General features: G+C 44.2%; 1 long non-coding RNA gene across 2 annotated transcripts in view; it reads left to right on the top strand.

Moving 5' to 3' along the window:
* The window catches only part of LOC142827761 (uncharacterized), a 95,662-nt gene extending 82,878 nt beyond the window's left edge, over window positions 1–12,784 (top strand). For both annotated transcript variants that reach the window (XR_012902493.1, XR_012902492.1), the window contains exon 4: window positions 11,628–12,784. This is a non-coding gene — a long non-coding RNA (uncharacterized LOC142827761). The remainder of the gene's footprint in view (window positions 1–11,627) is intronic.
* The last annotated feature ends 550 nt before the right edge of the window (window positions 12,785–13,334 follow it).

Raw genomic sequence — 13,334 nt, 5'->3', positions numbered from 1 at the left:
ACGTAAGCGTTACACCTTCTTGGCCCTTGTATCATGGTGGAGCTTCTCTCCAGCTTCTCTGAGCCTACCCAGCACTGCTTCACCCAAGAGGCCACTGGCTTACTCCCTCCTCTACTGGGACCCAGTACCTTCTCCCTTGCTGGTCAGGGTGAGAGGGAACTTTCCTCAGCTCTGCAGCCTTTTCTAGGGCTCAGCCTGACCCTCATTGGCTGCGGCTAGCTGTACCTTGATTGGCTGGGTTTGCACAGACTCCCTCTGGCCTGCTTGTAACCCTCTCCTTGCTGGAGTGGTCTATAGAACTACTACAAGCACCTGCTTGGGTTCCCTCGACTTCCTCACTCAGACTCACTTTCACATTCAGGCTATGTCTACACTGCAGGCTTTTTGCGCAATAACTGTTTTGTGCAAGAGTTCTTATGCAAAAGGTCTTGTGCAAGAGCATGTCCACACTGCCATGTGCTTTTGTACAAGAGATGTGCTTTTGCGCAAGAGCATCCATGGCAGTGTGGACGCTCTCTTGTGCAAGAAAGCTCTGATGGCCATTTTAGCCATAGGGGTTTCTTGCGCAAGAAACCTGTTGCCATCCACACTGCCTTCTTGCACAAGAGGGCTTATTTCTCGTGGGGAGAGGAATAACTCTTGCACAAGAAGCCCTCTTTTCTGATACTTTACTGTAAATTTACTTGCGCAAGAACGCGCGTGCAGTGTAGACGCTCTGCAAGTTTTTGTGCAAAAAGTCTGCAGTGTAGACGTAGCCTCACTGTTTAACTCACCCCCTCGGGGTATGTCTACACTACCCTCCTAATTCAAACTAGGAGGGTAATGTAGGCATACCGCACTTGCAAATAAAGCCCAGGATTTGAATTTCCCGGGTTTCATTTGTATAAGCCGGGCGCCGCCATTTTTAAATCCCGGCTAGTTCGAACCCGGTGCCGCGCTTCTAATCCGAACTAGCTGTACTCCTCATTCCGTGTAGGCCCGGGGTTCGAACTAGCCGGGATTTAAAAATGGCGGCGCCCAGCTTATGCAAATGAAGCCCGGGAAATTCAAATCCCGGGCTTCATTTGCAAGTGCGGTATGCCTACATTACCCCGCTAGTTTGAACTAGCGGGGTAGTGTAGACATACCCTCAGACACTGCCTTATACCTCACAACCTGAATGTGGGCCATATTAACTGACCAAGGGAGTCTATCTGGTGTAACTCACAACAGACTTCTTTTGGTTTTAACAAACTTAGAGGAGGCAGTAAGTGGTGAAGTCTAAGGGAATGTATCTTATGCCACATAATATATTGTGGTCCAGATATTTAGCTCCATCAAAGTAAATGGAACCATGTTAATTGACAGCAGCTGATGATCTGACTGCAGCTCTGAATTTTGCCCCAAATCTCTTTGGAAGGTCTGATCCTGTAAGAGCATCACAAATAGATCTCCAGTGAATTAATGGGAGTTCTTCATACTGAGCACTAATCAAATCAAGGCCTTACTTTTTAGAAAATATTGGAAACAGAGGCAGAAAACACAACAGGGAGAGAAAAAACACAGCCATATTCAGAAGGCTTTGAATTATTTAGGTAATAGGCCAGTAGATGACAAACAGAGTTCAGTGATGACAAATATAAATGTCTTGGTCTGGGAGTGAGTAACCAGTCTAGGGAGTTTGTGCTTACTGTAATAGTCCCTCAACACTGCTAATCAGAGGGAAAAAATCAGGGGATTATGTGGAAAATGTATTGAAAACATCAACACAGTAAACAGCTGTGGATTTTTAAAAAAGCTTGCTTTGAACAGATAGAAAAAATACATAGGGGCTGTACTGAAATACTGAAACCGAATAGGTCATACTGGAGGCATTTCACAACAACATAAAGATAATCTTTCTTCCTTGGCAGCCGAAACATGCCTCTCTGGGAATTCCGTAACACTCCTTCTTTAGAATAGACTTGCTGGGCCTGATTCACCTTTCAAACTAGTGTGTTGCCCGATCAAAATGTTGATCTAACTCTCATTGAAGTCCATGGAAAGACCAGGGCCAGCCCACAACATTCTGGCACCTGAGGCGGGGAGCTCAAGTGACGCTCCCATGCCACCTTTTCTCCTGACTGCCTATTATGTCTCTTGTGCCCTCCTTCCTCCAGCACAGCATTCCACCATCTCTGTGCATCTAGAGCAGAGAGAATACATATGTACCAGCAGCAGACACAATTTTCTACACTCTGGGTCCTAGTGGTGCCCCCCCCCCACCCCCACCCCCCCAGTCTGGCACTTGAGGTGGCCGCCTCAGTTCACCTCATGGTAAAGCCAGCTCTGGGAAAGACTTCCCTTTCCCTTATAGAAAGTTTTATACTACAGGTTGGACCTCGCTGCTCTGGCTCCCTCAAGATCTGACGGGTCCTGGACAAGGGATTTTTCTGGACCAGGGAAGATCGGGGGACGGGGGAAGGAAGAAGGAGTGAGCAGCCTCTTTGCTGGGCTCCTTTCCCCAGCTACCTGCCACTGCTGCCCTGGCTCCTTGCCTGTGGCAGTCATGCAGGCTCCATGGTCCCATGAGCTCCGGTGACCCTGCCATCCCTGGGAGCTCTGGAGGTGGCCCTGTGATTGCTCATGGCCCCACCTGCCCCCCTGGTTCCAGGAGCTCCAGCAGCGGCACTCATAGCCCCACCAGCAGTGAGCTCTGCAACTCCCTCCACCCAGCCCTGTCAGCAGCCCACTCCTGGCCTGCAGATTCCAGTTCTGCCTGCCCCCCACCCCCGGCTCCTGCACCACCACTGACTTCCCAGCACATCCAGCTGTGGGCTTTGGTGCCCCATGGGTTCTACTGGCCTGGTTGGCTCTGCTCCCAGATGGCCATGGATGTTGCCAGACCAGAAGTCTTGGACCACAGAGGTTCAATCTATAGTAAAATATCTGGGCCCTTGGGACTCTACTGTCCAATTTCAGGTATGTCAGCTGCAGCTCATGAGCATAATGGTGAGGGAACCCAATGTGCAGCTGGTGCTTGCACCTAGACTTTCCCTAACTGACTTGATTCTGTTCCTATGATTGGCCAATGAGACCTTAATATGCCAACTAGAACTGGTTGGAGGAAAAACTGACCAAACTCTTTTCTATCAAAACATTTCAGTTTGGACAACAATTTTATTGACGTTTTCTGAGTTACAAGCAAGGATATTGTTTCTATAAGCCACTGGTTAGGACTCTACGTAGGTGGCAGACTTTATTTCAAGCCACTACTCTGAAACAGACAGAGCAGGATATACCACCAGTGATGGCTGCAAAAGTCTCTTTTCTTGCAGAAAATGTTGATGAAAATGAAACCAAAAAAAAAGGAGAAGAAGCTCTTATCTACATTTTCCATTAAAATTTTGATTTTAGGAATATATTTTAAAATTCAACTTGTCTGATGCCAAACAGGGACTTGGTTGCCTGATATGGAGCAGGCACTTAAACATGGGTCCCTTCAAAGTATTCTGGGAAACAGAATTGTTGTTTGCCAACTATATCTAATGCCAGCCATTTATCTCATTGCCGCTGCTATCGGTGGGATATGAAGTGAAAAGTGTCAGTTATAATTGATTCTCATTCACCGATTTCAATAATGTAAATATTAACAATAAAAGCATTTAGGTTTCAAACATGGTCGAAAAACAGATTCCTGCCTTATGTTGGAAGTTAGCATATGCCTGAAGAATGAGCAGCTGCCTTACCTAAGCCATGTAGCTGATCAGAAATTCTCAACAAAATGCATTTTTTATTTAAAACCATCTCTCTATATATTTGTAAATACAATGATGATCTACAACCATTGACATTTCCTTGTGTTGCTCAGTAGGCTAGCCATATTTCCCACTGGATAATACTTTTAGTCTATTCTAGTGCCTTACAGCTTTGGTTTTCAAAGCACTTCACAAATCTTAATTAGCCTCCCACAAAAGAGTGCACTATTTAATTATACCCATGATATAGACCATACCATGAAATCACAGAGATTAAGACACTGGCTCATGGTCACACAGGGATGCTGGGAACAGAACCCAGATCCTTTTGAGTTTCCCATCATATACAAGATAATCCTTCTTACCAGGTTTTCTAGGAGGAAATGTGAAGACACTAGTCTTACTGAAAAGAAGGGAGAATTACTCTGACAGGACCAGTGATGGGTAGAACATATAGTGTGGCTACATCTACACTGGCATGTTCTCATGCAAAAACTCTTTTGCGGAAGAGTTCTTCTGCAAAAACTCTTCCAGAAGAGAGCATCTACACTGGCATGTGCTTTAGTGCAAGAGATGTGCTTTTGCGCAAGAGCATCCATGCCAATGTAGATGCTCTGTTGCGCAAGAAAGCTCTGATGGCCATTTTAACCATAGGGCTTTCTTGTGCAAGAAATTCATGTTGCCTGTCTACACTGGCCTCTTGCGCAAAAGGGCTTATTCCTGAGTGGGAGAGTCAGAGTTCTAGCACAAGAAGCCCTGATTTCATACATTAGAACATCAGTTTACTTGCGCACGAACACGCGGCCAGTATAGACAGGCAGCAAGTTTTTGCAAAAGAGCGGTCGCTTTTGCATGAGATCATGCCAGTATAGACATAGTCTGTACGTTTTGGTTTTTTCCTCCTACAAACAAAACACAAGCAAACAAACAAAAAACCAACAGAAAATTTTGATTTTTTCCAGCAAAATATTGAGAACGTTTCAGAATTTGACAAATTGTGAAATTGTTTGAAAAGTAAAATAGTTTGATTCAGTGCTTCCTGGGAGTGATATCCCTGATGCCTTATATTCCCATTCTCTCTTATAGACTGGGGTTTTCTGGTTAGACTATAATGCCATGGCTCACCATTGCCATTGACACTCATAATGCATGTAGATTCCTGCAGTGGGAAAAGGGAAGCAGTGAATCATGGGAGAAATAGGCCAGCTGGGCAGCTCAGCCCATAAAGGAAAATGGAATCGTGAGATAAAGGAATTATAGCTCCCATGAGACACTGAAGCAGCATAGCCACATAAAAATATAATGGCTTTCTCGCTTTTTTAAATATAATTTTTGATGTCAAATGGAAAAAATTATAGCTGTGTGAACCCAATGTTTTACTTAAAAAAAAAATTAGACAGAAAAATTTTGACCAGCTCTAGGAGAAATCCAATAACTTTGAATGATGTGAGTGACTGTTAAAGCTGATAGACAAAAGTTAAGTGTTCAGAAGGGGACAAATTCTGCACTCACTTTTTTGCACTGGTGTAAGTCAAATGTTTTCAATGGCATTACTCGTGGTTTACACAATGTAAGAAGAGAATCAGGCCCGAAGAGTGCAAACCCTATGGACTCCTTGTTGACCTTGTAGTTTCACTCTGAACTACCACAAGAGACCCATTTTTTATTCCTATGTCAGGTTACTTGATCTCTGGATCTCAGGAGGAGGAGGCTGCAAAGAACCAGGAGAAGTAATAGGGGTGTGACTCTCCTTCACCAGGATTTATCATAGAATCATAGAATACTAGTCCTGGAAGGGACCTCGAGAGGTCATCGAGTCCAGTCCCCAGCCCTCATGGCAGGACCAAATACTGTCTAGACCATCCCTGATAGATGTCTATCTAACCTACTCTTAAATATCTCCAGAGATGGAGATTCCACAACCTCCCTGGGCAATTTATTCCAGTGTTTTGACTACCCTGACAGTTAGGAACTTTTTCCTAATGTCCAACCTAAATCTCCCTTGCTGCAGTTTAAGCCCATTGCTTCTTGTTCTATCCTCAGAGGCCAAGATGAACAAGTTTTCTCCCTCCTCCTTATGACACCCTTTTAGATACCTGAAAACTGCTAACATGTTCCCCCTCAATCTTCTCTTTTCTAAACTAAACAAACCTAATTCCTTCAGCCTTTCCTCATAGGTCATGTTCTCTAGACCTTTAATAATTTTCTTTGCTTTTCTCTGGACCCTCTCCAATTTCTCCACATCTTTCTTGAAATGTGGTGCCCAGAACTGAACACAATACTTCAATTGAGGCCTAACCAGCGCAGAGTAGAGCGGAAGAATGATTTCTTGTGTCTTGCTTACAACACACCTGTTAATGCATCCCAGAATCATGTTTGCTTTCTTTGCAATGGCATCACACTGTTGACTCATATTCACCTTGTGGTCCACTATAACCCTTAGATCCCTTTCTGCCATACTCCTTCCCAGACAGTCACTTCCCATTCTGTATATGTGAAACTGATTGTTCCTTCCTAAGTGGAGCACTTTGCATTTGTCTTTATTAAACTTCATCCTATTTACCTCAGACCATTTCTCCAACTTGTCCAGGTCATTTTGAATTATGACCCTATCCTCCAGATTAGTCGCGACCCCTCCCAGCTTGGTATCATCTGCAAACTTAATAAGCTTACTGTCTATACCAATATCTAAATCGTTGATGAAGATATTGAACAGAGCCGGTCCCAAAACAGACCCCTGCGGAACCCCACTTGTTATGCCTTTCAGGATTGCAGGATTGTGAACCGTTAATAACTACTCTCTGAGTACGGTTTTCCAGCCAGTTATGTACCCACCTTATAGTAGCCCCATCTAAGTTGTATTTACCTAGTTTATTGATAAGAATATCATGCGAGACCGTATCAAACGCCTTACTAAAGTCTAGGTATACCACATCCACCATTTCTCCCTTATCCAAAAGACTCATTATCCTATTAAAGAAAGCTATCAGATTGGTTTGACATGATTTGTTCTTTACAAATCCATGCTGGCTGTTCCCGATCACCTTGCCACTTTCCAAGTGTTTACAGATGATTTCCTTAATTACTTGCTCCATTATCTTCCCTGGCACAGAAGTTAAACTAACTGGTCTGTAGTTTCCTGGATTGTTCTTATTTCCCTTTTTATAGATGGGCACTATGTTTGCCCTTTTCCAGTCCTCTGGAATCTCTCCTGTCTCTCGTGATTTTCCAAAGATGATTGCTAGAGGCTCAGATTCCTCTTCTATCAGCTCCTTGAGTATTCTAGGATGCATTTCATCAGGCCCTGGTGACTTGCAGGCATCTAACTTTTCTAGGTGATTTTTAACTTGTTCTTTTTTTAAATTTTACCTTCTAAAACTACCCCATTCCCACTAACATTCACTATGTTAGGTGTTCCTTCAGACTTCTCAGTGAAGACTGAAACAAAGAAGTCATTGAGCATCTCTGCCATTTCCAAGTTTCCTGTTTCTGTTGCTCCTTCCTCACTGACCAGTGGGCCTACCCTGTCTTTGGTCTTCCTCTTCCTTCTAATGTATTTATAAAAAGTCTTCTTGTTTCCCTTTATTCCCGTAGCAAGTTTGAGCTCATTCTGTGCCTCTGCCTTTCTCATCTTGCCCCTGCATTCCTGTGCTGTTTCCCTATATTCAGTAAGAGTAAGGTAAAGTGACAGGAGAGTTTCTCCCACCAACCCCGCGCGATATAGACCCCACAGTAATTCAACCTAAGGTATGTTGACTACATCTACGTTGTTCACATAGTTGGAGTTGCGTAGTTTTGTCGTAGTTTCTAGGTGATTTTTAACTTGTTCTTTTTTTATTTTACCTTCTAAAACTACTCCTTTCCCACTAGCATTCATACACTATGTTAGGCATTCCTTCAGACTTCTTGGTGAAGACCGAAACAAAGAAGTCATTGAGCATCTCTGCCATTTCCAAGTTTCCTGTTACTGTTTCTCCCTCTTCACTGACCAGTGGGCTTACCCTCTCCTTGGTCTTCCTCTTGCTTCTAATGTATTTATAAAAAGTCTTCTTGTTTCCCTTTATTCCAGTATCTAGTTTGAGCTCATTCTGTGCCTTTGCCTTTCTAATCTTGCCCCTGCATTCCTGTGCTGTTTGCCTATATTCATCCTTTGTAATTTGTCCTACTTTCCATTTTTTATATGACTCCTTTTTATTTTTAGATCATGCAAGATCTCATGGTTAAGCCAACGTGGTCTTTTGCCATATTTTCTATCTTTCTGACACATCGGAATAGCTTGCTTTTGGGACCTTAACAATGTCCCTTTGAAAAACTGCCAACTCTCCTCAGTTGTTTTTCCCCTCAGTCTCGATTCCCATGGGACCTTACCTATCAGCTCTCTGAGCTTACCAAAATCCTCCTTCCTGAAATCCATTGTCTCTATTTTGCTGTTCTCCCTTCTACTCTTCCTTAGAATTGTGAACTCTATGATTTCATGATCACTTTCACCCAAGCTGCCTTCCACTTTCAAATTCTCAACTAGTTCCTCCCTATTTGTTAGGATCAAATCTAGAACAGCTTCCCCCCTGGTAGCTTTTTCAACCTTCTGAAATAAAAAGTTGTCTCCAATGCAGTCCAAGAACTTATTGGATAGTCTGTGCCCCATGGTGTTATTTTCCCAACATATATCTGGATAGTTGAAGTCCCCCATCGCCACCAAATCCTGGGCTTTGGATGATTTTGTTAGTTGTTTAAAAAAAGCCTCATCCACTTCTTCCACCTGGGTAGGTGGCCTGTAGTATACTCCTAGCATGACACCCCACCTTTGTTTTTAATCCCTTTTAGCCTAACCCAGAGACTCTCAGCACTTCTGTCTCCTATGTCCATCTCCACCTCACTCCAAGTGTGTTCATTTTTAATGTTTAAGGCAACACCTCCTCCCTCTTTTCCCTGTCTATCCTTCCTGAGCAAGCTGTACCCTTCTATAGAAACATTCCAATCATGTGTATTATCCCACCAAGTTTCTGTGATGCCAACAATGTCATAATTGTATTTATTTATTAGCGCTTCCAGTTCTTCCTGCTTATTTCCCATACTTCTCACATTTGTATATAGGCATCTAAGATCCTGATTTGATCTTGCCTCCCAGTTTTGTCCTGACCCTCCTTTCTTTCTTCCATTGTAGCCCACGCTCCCTCCCATTTCTGACCCATCTCCCAGGTCCCCATTTTCTCCACTTACCTGTGGGCTTTGCTCACCTGTCCCCATTGAACCTAGTTTAAAGCCCTCCTCACTAGGTTAGCCATTCTGTGTCCAGATAGGGTCTTCCCCTTTCTCGAAAGGTGGACACCATCCCTGCTTCCTGGATGCCTTCCTGGAATAGCATCCTATGGTCGAGGAAGCCAGAGCCCTCCTGGTGACACCATCTTCGCAGCCAGGCATTCACCTCCAGAATGCACCTGTCTCTGCCCAGGCCCCTACCTTCGACAGGAAGGATCGAAGAGAATACCACCTGCGCTCCAAACTCTTTCACCCGTACTCCCAAAGCCCTGTAGTCACTCTTGATCCGCTCAGTGTATCAAGGTATCATTAGTGCCCACATGGATGAGTAGCATGGGGTAGTAGTCAGAGGGCCAGATAATCCTCGACAATGCCTCCGTAACATCTCAGATACGGGCTCCCGGCAGACAGCATACCTCCCGAGATGAAATGTCAGGGCGACATATGGGTGCCTCCGTCCCTCTCAGAAGAGAGTCTCCGACCTCCACTACCCTCCGTTTCCTATTCGCAGTGGTGGCAGCAGACCTCCCAGCCTTGAGGGTACGGGGCTTCTCCTCCTCCAGTGTAGGGGGTGATTGCTTATCTCCTGTATAAAGAAGAGCATAACGGTTTCCTAGTACCATGGCGGGGGGGGGGGGGGGGTTCGGAGCCGTTGTGGAGCAGTGCCTGCTGCCAGAAGTAACCAGCTGCCACTGTCCACCCTGAGCCGTCTCCTCCTCCACCAGTGGTGTGTCCATAGTCCTGTGTACCAGGACAGCTACCTCAGCTGTCTCCTCATGATCACGATCCAGGAATTCCTCATGTATGCGGGTGCTCCTCAACCTAGCCACTTCGTCCTATAGCTCTCCCACCTGCTGCCTGAGAGATTCCACCAGCAAGCACCTTTCGCATTGGATGATCTCCCCAGCCTGGATATCAATAAGTGGGAATTGCAAGCCACAGTCCCTGCAAAACCACACCAGGATTTGGGTAGAGGCATCCATGCTCAGGTGCTCTGTCTGGCTACAGGTGCCGGTGGAGGAGACAGAAGCAGTGCTGGCACAGGTGTTGCGGGTTTTCCTGACCATCGTAGGCCTCCCTCTGTCAAACTCCCTCTCAAACTCCCCTGTCTGCAGCTCCTGTCCGCTTCGCTCCCTGGTCGCTCTCTGCCTCTGTCTTTTAAAGCCTGCTTGCCCAGGCCAGGCCTGCCCCCTTGTGAGTCACACAGGGGAAGGCTGACCAGGATGAGGATGATGCTGTTTTTAAAACACCCTACATCTACTCACAAAAAGAGGATATGTGGTAAAGTTCAAGTTCTTAAACTTATAGGGCAAGATCCTCTCCCTGTGGTAGCATAGCTTATTTAAGAAACTAGCCCATTATACAGAAAGCAAAAGTTGTGACAGTCTGTGCACAAGAATAGAAGCCAGGAGCTCATGATTTGGGCAAATCATAGAAGCTTCATGCCTCAGTTTCCCAACCAGTGAAATGTGGTGGATAACACCTATTATCCTCACAAGAGCATTGTAAGGATTTGTCATTACCTAGAAACAAACTAATCAGCATATCTGCTGACAAAATTTTCATTCCATGTTAAAGAAAGCAGTGAAATAACAAGCAGAGGCAGCTTAGTTTCTAGTGGTTCAATATTTCTTAGGAACAACCATAGGAAAAAAAATCAGGTTTTAAGGCCGGGCTAGACTACTAAATTTCCTGAAGACATTACGCCACTTACCCAGTGAAATAATCGCCCAGAATAAACATTACCTTACCAATATGCATGTTGTTATATAGCCAAATAATGAAAATTTGATAACACACAGTTAAAAAAAATCTAAGTTACATTCCAGATGTCAAAATCTGAGAAAATGGGCAATGAAATGGTAGAAGAAGACTGAGACCAGCCAAAGTCTTACTTGTTCTTCCAAGACTTGGTTAGGTTTTTTTGAAAAGCAGTTCAAACATTCGTAGGCACAGAAATCTTCAAACAGAATTAATGCTTCTCAAGTTTGGCAAACCAAAAAAGCAGAGGGTGAGTGTGTAAACAGCAGCCAGACTTTTTATTAGTTGTCTTCAAATTTTCTAGTTTTCAAGATTTATAAATTGAGATTTATTTTTTTAGGTGTTAGTGAAAACAAGATCCTGCTCCTGATGATTTCCAAGGGAAAAATTATAAGAACGCAAAACATAACAATTTTTTTCAATATATAATATATCCAATGTTTGTCTTGATTTACATGCCATTTGATGCCCTTGGGAAATGTAAATCAGAACAGACTTAGGTTTCTTTTATTCATGATGCTCAAGAAAGATTGTGTGTGGGAAGGGGAGCTAGTTGACATTCTTAAAGTTTGAAGAATCATTAGCTGTCTTAACGGTGTCTTTTGTGAGTTGTTCCAGACTGTATTTACTGCATGGCATTTCCATATAATTGTGGGAAAACCAGAATTGTATTACAGTGACTGCCAGTAACACAACATGAAATGTAAGAGCACACGGCAAATATAGTAGAGGACAAACACAGTTCAATGTAGACAAATGTCACCTAGTTTGTATAGGAGTATGGAACTAGCTAACAGAATTTGTGCTAATAGCCATCAGCAGAGGGAAGACATGGGGAAGATCATAAGGGAAATCAATATCACACTTCTCTTTACTTCATTCTGCATACAGGGAGGTGAAATGCGACCTAAATGACCTGTATACAACCAATCAATGTATGCGAGTCTCCAAGGAAGGCCAGGAGAGCTATGCCAGAGGAATCAGATGGGATACTACTGTTTATGGACAAGCATTTCTAAGAGCATGTTTACACAGCAGCATTATTTCAAAATAACTCACTTTATTTTGAAACAAAGTGAATGTCTACACAGCAAGCCTGTTATTTCAAAATAATTTTAAAATAACAGGCTTCTTATTCTGAATTCTGTAACCCTAATCTTACGCGGAATAACACCTATTTTGAAATAGTTATTTCAAAATAAGGTATGTGTAGACAACACAACTGTGGTTATTTCACAATAACTGCCCTCCAGGAGTTCTCACAAGTACCCTGGTGACCACTCTGTCCACACTCATCAGAACACAGGACATACCACACTAATACCAACCCTGGTACCTTCCCTTGCAACAAACCCCGTTGCCAGCTTTGTCCACATATTCATTCTGCTGATACCATTATTGGACCTAACCAAGTGAGTTATAAGATCAAGAACACATATTCCTGCACATCCAGAAATATAATCTATGCTATCATGTGCCGAAAGTGTCCGTCTGCTATGTACATTGGACAAACATCTCAGACACTTTGCCAAAGGATTAATGCCCACAAAACAGATATCAGACAAGATCACAAAGAGAAAACAGTTTCTTGCCATTTTAACCAGAAAGGACACTCTCTCAATGACTTAACCACCTGCATTCTGCTACAAAGACCTTTTACATCTGCACTTGAAAGGGAATCCTCTGAACTGTCATTCATGTTAAAATTCGACACTCTCCAAAGAGGATTGAACAAACACTTGAACTATCTTACACATTATCAAGATAGCTTTCCCAATTATCACCTCTAACACCATTAACTCACAAACATCCCACTCTCCCCACCTCTAATATCGTCAATTCACAGACACTTACCTTCCTTCCTCCCCCCTCCCCTGCATCCCCGTCCTGTTCTGAAATGTGATTTGTCCTTTTCATATGTGTTCATTTTTTTAATTGTATCCTTTGGTATATATGGTTGTGACTATTTTCTTCCACTATTTGATCTGAGGAAGTGGGTCTGGCCCACGAAAGCTCATCGTCTAATAAACCATCTTGTTAGTCTTTAAAGTGCTACATTGTCCTGCATTTTGCTTCAGAACTCTATAGTTCCCCTTTCCCCTGCAGCCTTTGAAGTTGCAGCCTCAGGGGATAGGACTTGTGGTACAAGGAAAGCCCTGCCAGCCCTGTGCCACACACCAGCAGCTTGCTCTGCCTTTCCTGCCACCATGAGAGACCCCCATGCTTCCACCAAGCCCTCCATGGCAGCAAGGGAGACAGCAGCTACCTCTGAAGCCCCTTCCAAGAGGTGAAAGAAGAGGGCACCATCCTAGTCAGGAGCGGAGATCCTGGATCTCTTTGAGATGTGGGGAAAGGAGGCAAACCTCCGGGATCTCCAAGCCTGGCACAGGAATGCCGACATGTATGGCGGGTGGCTGACAGCCTGGGTCAGAGGGGTCACAGCCACACCCAAGAGCAGATCAGGATGAAGGTGAAGGAGCTGAGGCGGGCCTATATCAAGGAGCACAGCTCCCGCTCTGGGCTGGCACCCCACTCCTGCCAGTACTTCAACCAGCTCCACTGCATCCTGGGAAGGGAGTTGGTTCCTTCCCCACCCCC

Source organism: Pelodiscus sinensis, chromosome 3 (assembly GCF_049634645.1).
Source record: "Pelodiscus sinensis isolate JC-2024 chromosome 3, ASM4963464v1, whole genome shotgun sequence".
Classification (NCBI taxonomy): Eukaryota; Metazoa; Chordata; order Testudines; family Trionychidae; genus Pelodiscus; species Pelodiscus sinensis.
This window is presented reverse-complemented; position numbering and strand designations above follow the sequence as displayed.